The sequence below is a fragment of the Myotis daubentonii genome, chromosome 2 (assembly GCF_963259705.1).
Source record: "Myotis daubentonii chromosome 2, mMyoDau2.1, whole genome shotgun sequence".
Classification (NCBI taxonomy): Eukaryota; Metazoa; Chordata; class Mammalia; order Chiroptera; family Vespertilionidae; genus Myotis; species Myotis daubentonii.
The window spans coordinates 68,579,175-68,593,284 of NC_081841.1; the positions used below are offsets into that span (position 1 = coordinate 68,579,175).

Consider the following 14,110-nt stretch of genomic DNA (forward strand, 5'->3'; position numbering starts at 1 on the left):
GTTAAGTTCCTTTGATTTCTAGCATTATTCAGTTTTAGTCTTCATTCCATCACTGGATCATATATAGAGATCAAATCAGTCATGCTCACTGATGTGTATTTGAAGCCTCATATAGGGACTGGCAAGTATTTGTTGAATGTATGAAAGGTTATTTTCCAAAGCTTTTAATATTTACTTGCTTTTTTTCCTTATACCAAGGCTGTGCCAGTTTACATTTTCACCAGTTATGTATGAATTGTCTTTTTCATTTTATTGTCAATGGCACTGATTACAGTTGTGTGGGGGAAAAAAAGTCCTGAATTTTAAAAATGTAAGCTTATAACTTGAAAATTTTGTATTTTTTGGTTTTTTTTGAATAGTGAATATTTTTTATTATTTTGTGTTCTATGTGTTTTCTGTTTATAGCTTTTATTTTAATAAGAATAAGAATAAAATGACAGTTATCCTGATTCTGGTCCCCTCCCAAATCATTCTGTTTCCTTGGGGAGGGGGGGAAGTTTAATATCACACGAATATGAAGTGAGATTAACATAAAGAAGTACTACACCAAAATTGAGCCCAAAGCAGGTCAGACTGGATAAAATAACAATGTAAATGGTTAAGAGGATTTTTGCCTAATTTAATTTACTATATCAACACTAAGAAATGTAGCTAAGATGTTATGTTAAATGTTAAATTGGATTTATTTTTTTACCATTTTCTTAAGCATATGCCTAAGAGGCCTTCAATTTGATATTCATGGATGAATTTGAAAGAATAAGTTGTTTGCTAATGGGGGGGGGTAGACAAAATAATGTTAAAGTACTGTATTAGGTACTTTCTATATGTTATTTATTCATTCGACAATTATTTAACTTCTATATACCAGGTACTGTTCTAAGAAAATATAGAGTGTACAGAGTAAGAAATAAAAGATGGTATGGCAGATAGTGGTAAGGGTATAAAAAAAAGAGACCAAGGGAGTATGAAGTATATACACCAAGCATGTCAAACTCAAAGACTAACACGAGCCAAATAAACAAGGTTTAAGTTTATGTGAGCTGCAAAAAAAATAGTTTCAATTTTCATAGAAACATAGATTTATTTTGATAGAGACATGCTGAATACAAAGGGCTGAAATAAATGAGTAATCGTGAACATAAAATAATAGAACATTTTGTTTTATTTTTTTTTAAATCTTTAAATTCTTTATTAGTTAAGGAATTACAAATGTGCAAACATTTTAATAAAAATTAGTATTTTTCTTGAACATTAACTTACCAGACACTGAATAATTGCACAAATTAATAAGCGTAACGCAAATAAACCTATTTTTCTTGTTCTCCAAAAGCAAAATATTTCCTGTTGCGCACACCAAACAAGTCAGTCCAAGACTAATGTCGTGGCAATTAGCTGCTAAAATATTTGTTGCTAGTATTAGTGAAGAGAAATGGTGCGCCTGCGCATAAGGGAAATGAATGCAACACGATTATAGTAATCAGTCATTAGTGAACGTTATAATTCATTAATGATTATATGTAACAGGATATTGTAAAAAATGAAATTTTTATTAAAACGTTTCTTACATACCATTATATTGGCTGGGCTGCAAAAATATTCGTTGTGGCCCACAGGCCACGAATTTGACATGCTTGATATACACAGTGTGGCAAAAGTAGGTTTATAGTTATTCATATGTAAAATAATACAATGATTAATAAATAATAATACAAGAATAAACCGTGTTTCACATACTTAAGCCTACTTTTGCCCCACCCTATATATGAGATCCAGATTGAAATTGGCTGGTCATGGAATTTCTCCTCTAGAAGGTGATTCTGTACGACTGTGGTGAGGCAGCAATTCTGTGCATATCTGGGAGAAAGGGGTTCCAGGAAGGGAAGACAACCAAGAGCAAAGGTCCGTGAGAGAGGGTGTCATAGGATTTGATATCTTATGATTGGAAAATCACAAGGAAGTCTATGTGGCTGGAGTGAAATGGGAAAGAAGGGGAGATGGGTTTAGAAAAGGAGGTAGGGGGCGAGAGGCAAGTCAGGAAAGATTTTATAAGCCATCACAAGGACTTTGACTTTTGCTCCGAGTAAAGTAATCTCATATATACTCTTCACAATTGTTATACAAAGTTAGCCAAATTCTTCCCATTTCAATAAATGTTCTATAGAATAACTTGTGCAAATAACTTCTCCAAGGTCATATAGCTAATGAGTGGCAGAATGAAGATTTTTTTTTAGGTCTTTGACTTCATAGCTTGTGATGTGTGTGTGTGTGTTTTTCATTACACTATCATTCTTGCTCAAGCCTACTTCTAGAGATTTTACTATTTTTTTTTTTTTTTCCTTAAACCAGGATTGGTAGTGTGGAGCCAGGGTGAGTTCATTCACTTGTGTATGACTCGGGGCGGGGCAAGGGCGGGAAGACTCAGAAAACAATTATCTTACTGCAGTATTCACGCAGGTATTTTACGTTATACTAGTGTCCCAGTGCATGGATTCGTGCACATTGAAAGGAAATTAATTAGAAGAAATATTTTAATATCGCTCTTCACCTCTTGCTAATGAAAAGAAACTAGGATTCTACCACGTCTCCTCTCTACCTGCTCCAGGACTTCTGTGAGGATCAAATGAGATGAGGCACGGGAAAACCCTTCACAGACATTTGGTTAAAGTGTGAGATGTTTGCACCTGGCTATGGAGCAAGTCCTGTTACTTGGCTGAAGAAACTCCAAGGATGCTAGTCACTAGGGAGAGGAAGCCAGGCGTTGCTATGTGACGGCATTACCTGGCGCCCACAGCCACTGTTTCCGGGCTGAGCTGGGCCATGGGCCGCATTTTGTGTCATGGGGTCTTGCTCCGGGGTGGTGGCAGGCCTGTGTCCCACTTGAGGGAAGCTGAGTGTTGGTTTGTTGGTGCCAGGTCTGTGGTGCCGTTTATTTTTAAATGGCCAGTGCGCATCATGGCAGCTCCTGCATTGAGTGCCCCCTGGTGGTCATAGCTACAGGTCGGACTGACAGACACTTAGCCTTTTATATATATATAGATATCATGTTTTTAAACATGCTAGTTTTGACCCACTGGCTGATTTTATGGCCCACTATTAGAGTTCATAGTTTGAAAATCACTGCACTATGTTTCTTTTGCAATGCCAGAAGTCACCAGATTTATCAACTGCTCTGAGTTATGATACTGAGAGTGGCAGCTTTCTTTACTTAGGACTAGTTCTTTAGTTGAGAAGATATAATTCAATTACTAGATTATAAAAAGTATGTACATAACATTTGAAAGTTCATATATGATTTAAATTCCTTGCAGAAAAACTCCAACTTAGTAAGGAAACTTTAATTTGGTAATAAGAGGGCAGGGCAGTGGTTGTCTACATGGTTTGAATACCCCTTCAGACTATGATGTAAATTTTGTTTTAAATTATTATACTTATTTTAAAGAATTTAAACAGAAAAGAATAGTCTGTCACAGAGATTGGCAAACTATGACTGCAGGCCAAATTTGGCCTGCCACCTTCTTTGGTAAATAGAGTTTTGTTGAAATACAGTCACGTCTCACCTGTTTATATATTGCCTGTGACTTCTCTTGTGCTATACTGCAGAATTGGTTAGTAACAACAGAGACTGTTTGGCCTGCAAAGCCTAAAAATATTTACTATCTGGTTGGCCCTCTATAGAAAAAGTTTGCCAACTCCTGGTCTATTGCATGTATCCACATATTTGCCATTTTTTATATTTTTTATTCTTGAAATTCTAAGTTTCCTACTGGCATTATTTTTCTTTGTCCAGAGCAATTTCCTTTAGAACAAGTCTGCTCATGATGAATTATTTTAGTTTCCTTTCATCTGAAAATTTATTTCACCTTCATTTTTTTTTAAGAATGAAACTTATTTTTTTTTAAATTCTTACTAATTTTAGAGAGAGTAGAAGGGGTGGGGTAAGGGGGGGAGAGACAAACAGACATCATTTTGTTGTTTTACTTATTTATGCATTCATTGATTGATTCTTGTATGTGTCCTCACCAAGTGTTGACCCCACAACCTTGGCATATTAAGACCAACCAACTGAGCTACCCGGCCAGTGCGATTTCACCTTTATCTATCTCTCTGTCTGTCTGTCTGTCTGTCTATCTATTACCTATCTATCTTGATTTTAGAGGGAGAGGAAGGAGAGCGGAGAGAGAGAAAAACATCGAGTTGCCTCTAATACCATGTCGACCAGGGATCAAACCCACAACCTGGGCATGTGTCCTCACCATAATGGAATCAACTACTTTTTGGTGCATGGGACGACCAGGGATCAAACCCACAACCTGGGCATGTGTCCTCACCATAATGGAATCAACTACTTTTTGGTGCATGGGACGATGCTCAACAGAGTCACACCGACCAAGGCCACCTTCATTTTTGAAGGATACTTTTGTTCCAGCTAGAATTCTGAGTTGACAGTTCTTTTCTTGGTAGGTTTGAGTAGTAGCAACAACCTTTATGCTGTTCACAGACTCTCCAGTTTTTCACAGTCCCTGCTTTCTGTTTCCTTGACATTGATACCAACTGTTATTTGAAACCAACACCTTACTATTGCACTTCTTATCGTAGATCAGGAGGAAAGTAAAATTTTCACCTTACCCCTGTCTCTATAAAGTGGAAAAAAAAAAAACAGATGAAGGTGCATGTTTTAAGAAAAATGGGAGAGACCGCTTATTTTAATAACATTGGTAATATTCAGATGTTTGGAATGTTTCTATGGATTCAGTATGCAAAGAAAGTCTCACCTATTTGTTTTCTGACGTCTTTTTCAGCATTTGAATTGGCATGTCATGCTATAGAATTCATTTTCAAAATGCTTTAACACCTCAAACCATCGTTTTCTTTTTCAAACTAGCTCTTGCTGTGTAATTTATTTCTTTCCCTAATAACCTTTTGGCATCTATTTGCAGAGTTGTCTCTGTCCTGTTCTGCTTTCTTATAGCCAAATCACATCTAAGTTGATTTAGCTTTGTGTTATGAGCCAAAAAATTTGGATTCTGTTTTCTCTGGTTCTATCACTACTAAGCTCTGTGAGTGACCTTGAACAAGGCACTTGCTTCCACCAGACCACAATGTGATCTGAGGCTTTTTCCAGTTCTTAAAGTACTGTGCTTTCTGTTAACCCTCTACAAACAACCTAACCCATGAGCTGATAGTCTAATCCAGGTGTTCTTACCCTGTTTTGAGTCATGAACCCCTTAGGTTTTCTGGTGATGCATGTAGACCCCTTCTCAAAATAATATTTTAATTATGCAAAATTAAATACTTATCAAGATACCAATTATATTAGAATACAATTTTTTAAATATCAAATAAGTAAATTCAATAATGTGCATATCAACAGAGTCAAGTGATGCAGTAATTTTTGAACTAGTAATGAGCCTAAATTAAAATTTGAAATTTAGCAACCAAAGTGATATGAAAATATCTGTGGTTTCTAACTAGTAACAAAATCACAAGTGCAGGTAATGCCACTATTACATCTTATTTACATTTTTGTTAAAGAAATACTTAATTTCAATTAGAGATTAATAAAATAAAGATGTGATTATTTTCCTATTCAAATTTATGCACCCTCTGCATTCAATCAATAGACTGAGAATTTGTAGAAGCCAAGTTAAGAACTATTCTTATCAGTCTAACAACACATTCAATTTAGTACCTTTATGTGTTTTAGGTAAACATAAATTATGTTCAATATATATTAAATACATTTTTAGTGAATTAATATTACTATTAAAGATGTGAATATTATTGCCATTTGTAACTTTGTGCTATTTAGTGTTTTATAACTATGGAGAATAATTAGGAAACATGATGTCTGACTCCAGGATATGTACAAATAGAGTTTTTATTTCAGAAATAAATTTTTCAGCTATGTGTTTCTTTTTGTTTTTTGTTGTGTTAGTTTTTTTTTAATCCTCACCTGAGGATATGTTCCCATTGAATTTTAGATAGAGTGGAAGAGGGGGAGAAACACAGAGAGAAACGTCAATGAGTGAGAGAGACATCAATTGGTTTCCTCCTGCACACACCCCAACCAGGGTTGGGGATCGAGGTTGCAACCGAGGTATGTGCCCTTGACCAGAATCGAACCTAGGACCTTTCAGTACACGGGCCAACACTCTATCCACTGAGCCAGACTGGCTAGGGCCAGCTGTGTGTTTCTTATGGGCATTTTTCTTTAATTCACCTTTATTTACTACCTGGTATACAGTAGAGCTCATTAAGTATTTTTGGAAGTCATTTTAAAAGTATAATTATTAGTATCAAGGATCTTAGGCTGTTTTAATTCTGAATAATTATTTCAAAATATCTGGTGAATTTCTCTTTGAGATAATTTGTCTAGTTAATATTTCTTACAGGTATATACAACTTTCCCTTGTAAGTAGCAAAGTGTTATAGGTATCTTTAATATGCACATAATAAAATGGAATTTGGCTGTTACACAAAGCAAATAGTACATTTTGTCTCTATTGTGTGAACATTTTGAACTGTGGAATTTTGTCACTATTCTCAATTCATTAGCAGTAAAACAATACATACTGGGGTATAGTTTCTATTCTCTTTACCACTTGACTGGAGTTTAAATTAAATAGACTCATACTTGTTTGACTCTAGGTTTACTCTCATTTTAATTTTTTTCTTACAGTCTTATGTCCTAAGTTTTTATAGGACTTATTAGCTGCCCCTCTGCCCACTGTAGACAAATATATATTTGTTATAGACATAATCTATTATATATACAGAAGTGTGTTTGTGACTAATGTTTTTAACAAACCTCAATTTAAATGACATGTTCTTTCAAACCATTGCTATCAAATCCTGTAGTCCAGAGTATTCTGAGTACTTATAGCAAGTGAATAACTAGTTTACTCTTTCTTTTCCCTTTTCCCTACCATTTTAGTTATATGCTCAAGAATCCATTGTTTTCACACAGTGTTAACGTGATTTTTAGTTTAAGTGTGATCTAAAATAATGAAATATGAGTGTAGAAAGAACTGTTTTAATGAAAAGCTTTGGAATGGCTTTACAGAAAGTGCTTTAAAAATTACTAAAGCGTTAGTTTTGGATAAGCCTAAAGGTTTAGGAAACTTTTAGTTCAACTGACTAAACAGTAAAGAATATTTATTTTTTCACATATCTGGAGGAATGGCAGTTTTTGTGTTGGTTAATGCAGCAGCTAAGTGATTAGTACCAGGGCCAAATTCTTTCCATCTCTCTGTTATGCCATTGTTAGTGTCAGATTATTCATAAACTAGCTGTCATCCTGGTTACAAGATGGCTATGCAGGGGGAAAGAGGGATTTCTCCCTCCCCCCTTTTATTCTAAATCCTTACCACCAGTTTTCCCCTCATGTCTCATTAACCAGAATTGGTTCAAATGCTGTTTCATAAACCAATTACTGACAAGGATGTGTGTGTGCGTGTGCGCGTGCGTGCATGCGTTATCATTTTGGCTTTGACCAGCATTTCCCCTTAATTCATGTGGGAAAGGTTGAACATCTGGACAACTGTGGTGGTCACAAGGGAAGACTATTAGGTAGGGAGTCATGTCATCTAGGAGTGTCTGCTATAGTGAGACAATTATTTAAAAATAAAACATTTGTAAAAATTCAGAAAGTTTGTGTTATTAAACCCCTTTTAAAATCTTGTTCAACTTAAACCATATCAATACTAGAAATCTTAAAAGATAGATCATTGATGTGGTTTATATAAAAAGATCATGTAAAAACACAGTTAGTAATCTGAAACTCAAAGAAAAGGATGGTCTTGCATCAAAACATCAAGGGGAGTAAATGCACATTATATTTTAAAAGTATGTATTTTGGGGGAAATTATTTGCAAAGGCCATCTTTTAATAAAAATTAACCTTCTAAAGTAAAATAAAATAAACCTGATTATTGATCTTGTTCTTCTAATCATATAAGATGCTTCTGGTGCGGTCCTTTTAAGGAAAATGATGTTTTCATAAAATTAAAGTTAATAAAGGATTTCCTATATTTTATGTGGTTCATTTATTCAACAAAAGAGTATATATTATGTGGTACTATTTTAGGTACTGAAATTAATAGTGATAAGCAGAATAGACATGGTTCCTCTTTTTCAGGGCTTATATTCTAAGGCTGGGGAGACAGACAAACAAATGAGGACAAAATTCAAATAGTGAGTTTTCAGGGAAGACCTCTCTGAAGACAGATAGTTAAGCAGAAAAGTTAATGTCAAGAAACTGCCTAGCATTTGAGATTTGGGAGAACATCATTGAAAAGGAGCAGCAACTGTAAAGACTCTAAGTTGAAAACTGACTTAATGTGTTTGAGAATCACAAAAGAAAGCTATTGTGGCAAGCAAATGGTAAGATATGCCCTTACTACTTTTCTTACCCATAATCACTACTTTGCCTATACCCTTAATAGCACTGCCTATCTCATGCTTAATTTTACCGCAAGCTTTGGTTAAGTCCACCTCTGCTTAACACTGCTTTCCTTAAGCTACATGGGTTGAAAAAGAGTACAGCAATGAACATTGATCTCAAGTGGACCTTAGTGTTACTTGGCACTATTACCTCCCTTCTCTCTCCTACTTTCAGCTAATGACCTCATTTCTTATTATTTTACTAAGAAAATAGAAAAAACCAGATGAGAACTTCCATACTTGTGAAAGTTCTAGATATATCTATCTACCTACCTAAATCTATACTCATTTACTATCTCTCCATTTCCATTGATATGTCCTTTTGCCTAAGACCATTCTCTCTTATAAATTTCATCCACATCTGCTCAAAGTAATTCTTCACCCTCTAGTGTCATCAGCTTTCTCCTTATGCTATAGGTTTTCTAATCTTGAAAGGCTTCCTTCACCTCCACATTTTCCTTCACCCATTTCCCATTTTCCTCCTTCCTTTTATGGCAAAACTCCCTGAAAAAAAAAAAATCTTTATATTGTGTCTCTAGTTTTTCTATTCCTATTCTTTTGTCAACCCAAACCAGTAAGTGCGTTTATTTTTACATTCCACCAAAAAAAAATTACTCTTATCAAGATTAACAAGTGGCTTCTGTATTGTTAGATCAAAAATTCTGATTTTTAATAACATCATTTGAAACAGTTTCAATATTCCTTGAACCACTTTTCCCCCATAAACTTTCAAGATGTTTAACACATTGTCTTTGGTTTTCATCTCCCTCACTGGCTCCTTCTCTATTTCCTTTTGCTTGTTGCATCTAATCTTTCTGACTCCTAGATGTCAAAATGCCTTGGTACCTAGACCAAATTGTCTGTTCCATAGTTCTTATAGGAAAGAACAGAAGAAGGGAGACCAATTAGGGAAGAAATAATTAAGGACTGAATGAAGGTGCTGGTAATAAAGATATAGAAAGTGGACTTCTGAAGGAATTTTGAAGCCCCCTTCTTAAAGAATTGTGTATAAATAAGATACACTACTTTATTTCTATGACATCGATAGATACAAAGACCTTGATTGATAGTGTAATCTGCCTGCCTTAAAATTAAACAAAACAATGTATCAGAACAATGTTTGCCTTATGACAAGTGCCTGTTTTTTTCTCTTCTTGGGGTCTAAAGCTGTCCTGAAAGAATATTGTGGTCACTCTATATCCTGATCAGGTTCTTTCTGAACTTTCAATTTCTAGCTGATTAATGTCTGTTACGTGTCTCCCCTTTGCTATTTTTTTTTTATTATTATAGCAGAGTAGTGAGACATTTAAGCAGAAGTACTTAGCTGGAATTTCTTGAAATGACTTCATTTTTCATAAAGCCATAGTTGATAGGATAGATATTATGTGTACATATGATATGTATGATATATCTGAGATATTTAGCATACCAGTATATGCGAGAGAGCAAAATATATGGCTAAGACTGAATTCAAGTTACATAGACATGAGCTCAAATTTTGGCCCTGTTAATTCTAACTTATTAGTTCTTAACCTTGTATAATTTTCTTATTCTCAAAGTTTGTTTTCTCATCTTTAAAAAAGGGATAGAACCCTAGCTGCTTTGGCTCAGTGGATAGAGCATCGGCCTGCAGACTGAAGGGTCCTGGATTCGATTCTGGTAAGGGCACATGCCTGGTTTGCGGGCTCGATCCCCAGTAGGGTAGAAGGCAGCCAATCAATGATTCTCTCTCATCATTGATGTTTCTATCTCTCTCCCTCTCCCTTCCTCTCTGAAATCAGTAAAAATATATATATTTTAAAAGGGATAGTAATATCTACCTTATAGAATTATTGTGAAGAGTGAAAAAAAGAAAGTAGAGTTTAGTGCACAGTGCCTAATAGTTGGCAAATGATAGTTAATATTACATTTCTAAGAAGAAATGTTGACCTTGGGCATATTTTAAAACCTAAGTATTGAACATTAGAGGAACTTTTTGTTAGACATTTCTTACGAAGAAGTTTTACTATAATATTTGCTCCTACTTTTTAATATTTTCCACTTCTGAACTTAGAATGTATGCATTTCAACAATAGAGATCTTGTGCTTAAAAACCACTTTAGCCCTGACCGGTTTGGCTCGATGGATAGAGTGTCGGCCTGCGGACTCAAGGGTCCCAGGTTCGATTCCGGTCAAGGGCATGTACCTTGGTTGCGTGCACATACCCAGTAAGGAGTGTGCAGGAGGCAGCTGATCGATGTTTCTCTCTCATCGATGTTTCTAACTCTCTATTCCTCTCCCTTCCTCTCTGTAAGAAATCAATAAAATATATTTTTAAAAAAACAACAAAAAAAGTAATCTTTAAAAAAAAAAAACAACCACTTTAAATATTAATGTTTAAGGCCTAGCATTATTTCTCAGGTAGAGTAAAGAAAAGGCAAGGAAAGGGCACATTGGCATACATAAGACATCAATTTATAAATTTGCAGTGTTTCTTTTTGCTCACTATTTAATGCTGAGGTGAAAACATTTTTGGAATTTCACTTTCCTGTATAGGCTAAACCTTGGAAGTTATACATTAGAATCACTGAGAGCATTTTAAAAAGCATCTGGTGAACAGAAGTAGGGGTAATGAAGGGGAAGCAATATTTAAACACTCATAAGGTGATTTTGATAAGCATCCTCTGAAAAAAAATGATGTAAATTCTTTAGCCTATTTGTGTCCTCTATAGATATGTCTGTTGTCTCATCTCGGTGTTAGTGCCTTAGACAGGACAATCAGGTGCCAGTGCTCTGCAGAGCATCTCTGGCCATTCCCATGTCCATCATGCCACATGTACCAGTTGTCCTTTTGTCTTTCACAAAAACTAAACTTTGAGGGGTTGGGAAAATGTCCATTTAGTTAGTGCTCACTGACTATTATGTTGTCTGCTTCAAATTATAGCTATAATTATTCTCTTCTGCTTTTTACTTAAACTTTATTTTAATAGTCTCTAAGGAAAACTATAAAAATAATTAGTTTTGAGATAAAAATGTATTTTAATATATAATTGACTTGTTAAATTCATGTTAAGAGCAACTTTTTAATTACTTTTTATAAGAAGCCACATCTTTCCCCCATCACGTGACTATCATTTTTTCTGAGATAATTTGATAAGCATAATCAGTCATGCATTTGGTGAGTCTAAGCAGTTTATCGTCAGCTTTTAGTATTATCTTATTAGTAGAACCAATAACTTAAAGGAATTATTACAAGAAAAAATATTACGTACAAAAAATTGTATTAGAGTTCCAATTTTCAGATTTTTGGTTCACATGTGGTGTGTTCAGTTGCTGATATAAAATAATATTTGATGACCATTTATAAGGCAGAATGAGAAGGAAGCTGTTACATATTTTAAGGAGTTTTACTTAAATAGATCACAATTTGCAATTTCCTTTGTTGAATTAATAGAACCAGTATGTCCATTCCACAGTAGAATGTGAGGCTAATAGGACTTGGTCTTATTTTAGAGGTACTAGGTACTGCTTTGGCAATAGCTACTTCCGTCTTTGGTACCACTTGTGGATTTTTAACTAATTGTAATGAAGGCTCTAAAATATTTCATTAATTTTAATACCTTCTTTAGCTTTAAACTTACAGAAAATTGCTACTGATTTGGCTATTTACATTCAGATTGGTCACATCTGGTAGTCTGTTCTGATTTAAGCAACTTTATTTAAATGATATTTTATATATATTATAAAGCTAGTTTACAAACTTACTTGATTATAGCCATAAGCCAGACTATGCAGATATTATTTTCATATGGAGAAATTGAATCACACAAACGTTAAGCAATTTGCATAAACGTGTGTAAGTTTCAGGCAGCTGGAAGACTAGAAGGATACCCATTGTCTTTATATTGGATCCCAATTTCATTGAAGATAATGAACTTTGTTCAGATATTTTTGAACTTTTGTCATTTAAGGTCAGTAGCATTCTATTGTATTTCATTTTATTTAGGACTTTTAAGACTATTGAGATGCTGGACCTTTTAGACAAATTTTCTACTTATAGTGAATTCTATGTATAAGGTGCCTAGAATCCTTGAAATATTTGTGAGAGAGCTACACAAATATATTAGAAGTAATGCTACCACTACAGAAAATGGAAGAAACACAGAATTAAGTTAAACATTAAATTATGACAACCAGCGAATAAATTGATTTAAAGACAATGGTGTTGATTTATTTTTATTTGTAAATATAGGCAACTTTTTATTTTACATGTTGATTATAGATCCATAAAGCCTGTATTATTAAAGCATTCAGAAAAACTATTTTTACTTAATGTGGCAATTTTCCCAGGATAAGTTTGGTATGGGACTGAAATTGCTGTTTGTTTTTTAATATTTTATTGATAATTTATTGGGGTGGCATTGATTTTGGAAATGAAATTCTTTTTTAAAAATATGTTTTTATTGGTTTCAGAGAGAGAGGAAGAGAGAGATAGAAACATCAATGATAAGAGAGAATCGTTGATAGGCTGCATCCTGCACGCCCCCTATTAGGGATTGAGCCCACAACCCGGGCATGTGCCCTGATCAGGAATCGAACCATGACCTCCTGGTTCATGGGTCGACCCTCAACCACTGAGCCACACCAGCTGGGCAGAAATAAAATGTGTTTATTTTCATTATGTCTGCCCATGCTTCTTTCTTGCATGTACCTTAATTATCAACACAGACTTTTGAAACTATTTTATCATGTGATCAAACCAAAAATTAGTTCAGAAAATCAGTTCATAACATTTTTGCTATTATAATCTACCTATTAAAAAGTTGCTTGACATAGTTCTGGAATTTGATAAACCCTATGATTTTAAAGATAATGGCTAAGTACATTTACTTAGCTTTTATTGAGCGCCATTGAAATTGGTCACATATGGTAGTCAGTTCTAATTAATATCCAAACTAGAATATATTGTTCTCTTTATATTGTCTCTCTCGTCAATAAAAATATCTTCGTGAGAGGCTTTAACAAAATAAAGAAAAGAAAAACCTGTTCAACTGTCTTAACCTGTCCAAATTCCCATTGTAGCTCAAAGTTGAGTGTGGTAATGACTACTAAATTCTAAATATTTTAGATACCATTCCCGAACTCCAGAATATTTGGGCAGTGTTATAAGTAGTACTGAGTAATAAAGTGGGAGGAAAAAAACATGGGGCCAGGGGGAATCTGCTATAATTGTTCACTGTTTTCTTGACACAAAATATCTAAAATATAAAATTATCAAAATATAATATTTTTCCATAAAACATAAAATGCAAACAGCTTGCATTTTAAAAATTTATCTAAATCCCTTTAGTTTACAGAGTAGGAAACTGAGGCCAGAAAGAAGAAATTAACAAAACTAATAGTTGTGTATTTCTGTATGATGATAGGACACACAAAATTTAATAGGATTTGGAGAATAAAGTTAATAATTATTTCCCCTTGCCGATGAAGTATTTTCTAGAGATTTTACTCATGATCAGCTGATTTCTTATTTTTTTTAAATACATTTTTTATTGATTAAGGTAGTACATATGTGTCCTTATCCCCACGTTACTCCCTCCCCCCCCCCCCCCCCCCCGTTGTCCCTGTCCGTTGGTTAGGCCTATATGCTTGCATATAAGTCCTTTGGTTGATCTTTCCCCCTTACCCCA

General features: G+C 34.4%; 1 protein-coding gene across 13 annotated transcripts in view; it reads left to right on the forward strand.

Moving 5' to 3' along the window:
* The window catches only part of CNOT2 (CCR4-NOT transcription complex subunit 2), a 139,642-nt gene that overhangs the window by 14,019 nt on the left and 111,513 nt on the right, over positions 1–14,110 (forward strand). For 3 of the 13 annotated variants that reach the window (XM_059683623.1, XM_059683618.1, XM_059683617.1), the window contains exon 2: positions 10,025–10,100. The exons of the other annotated variants lie outside the window; for them this stretch is intronic. The gene's annotated coding sequence lies outside the window, so the exon portion shown is untranslated. The remainder of the gene's footprint in view (positions 1–10,024; positions 10,101–14,110) is intronic. 13 annotated transcript variants of the gene reach the window in all.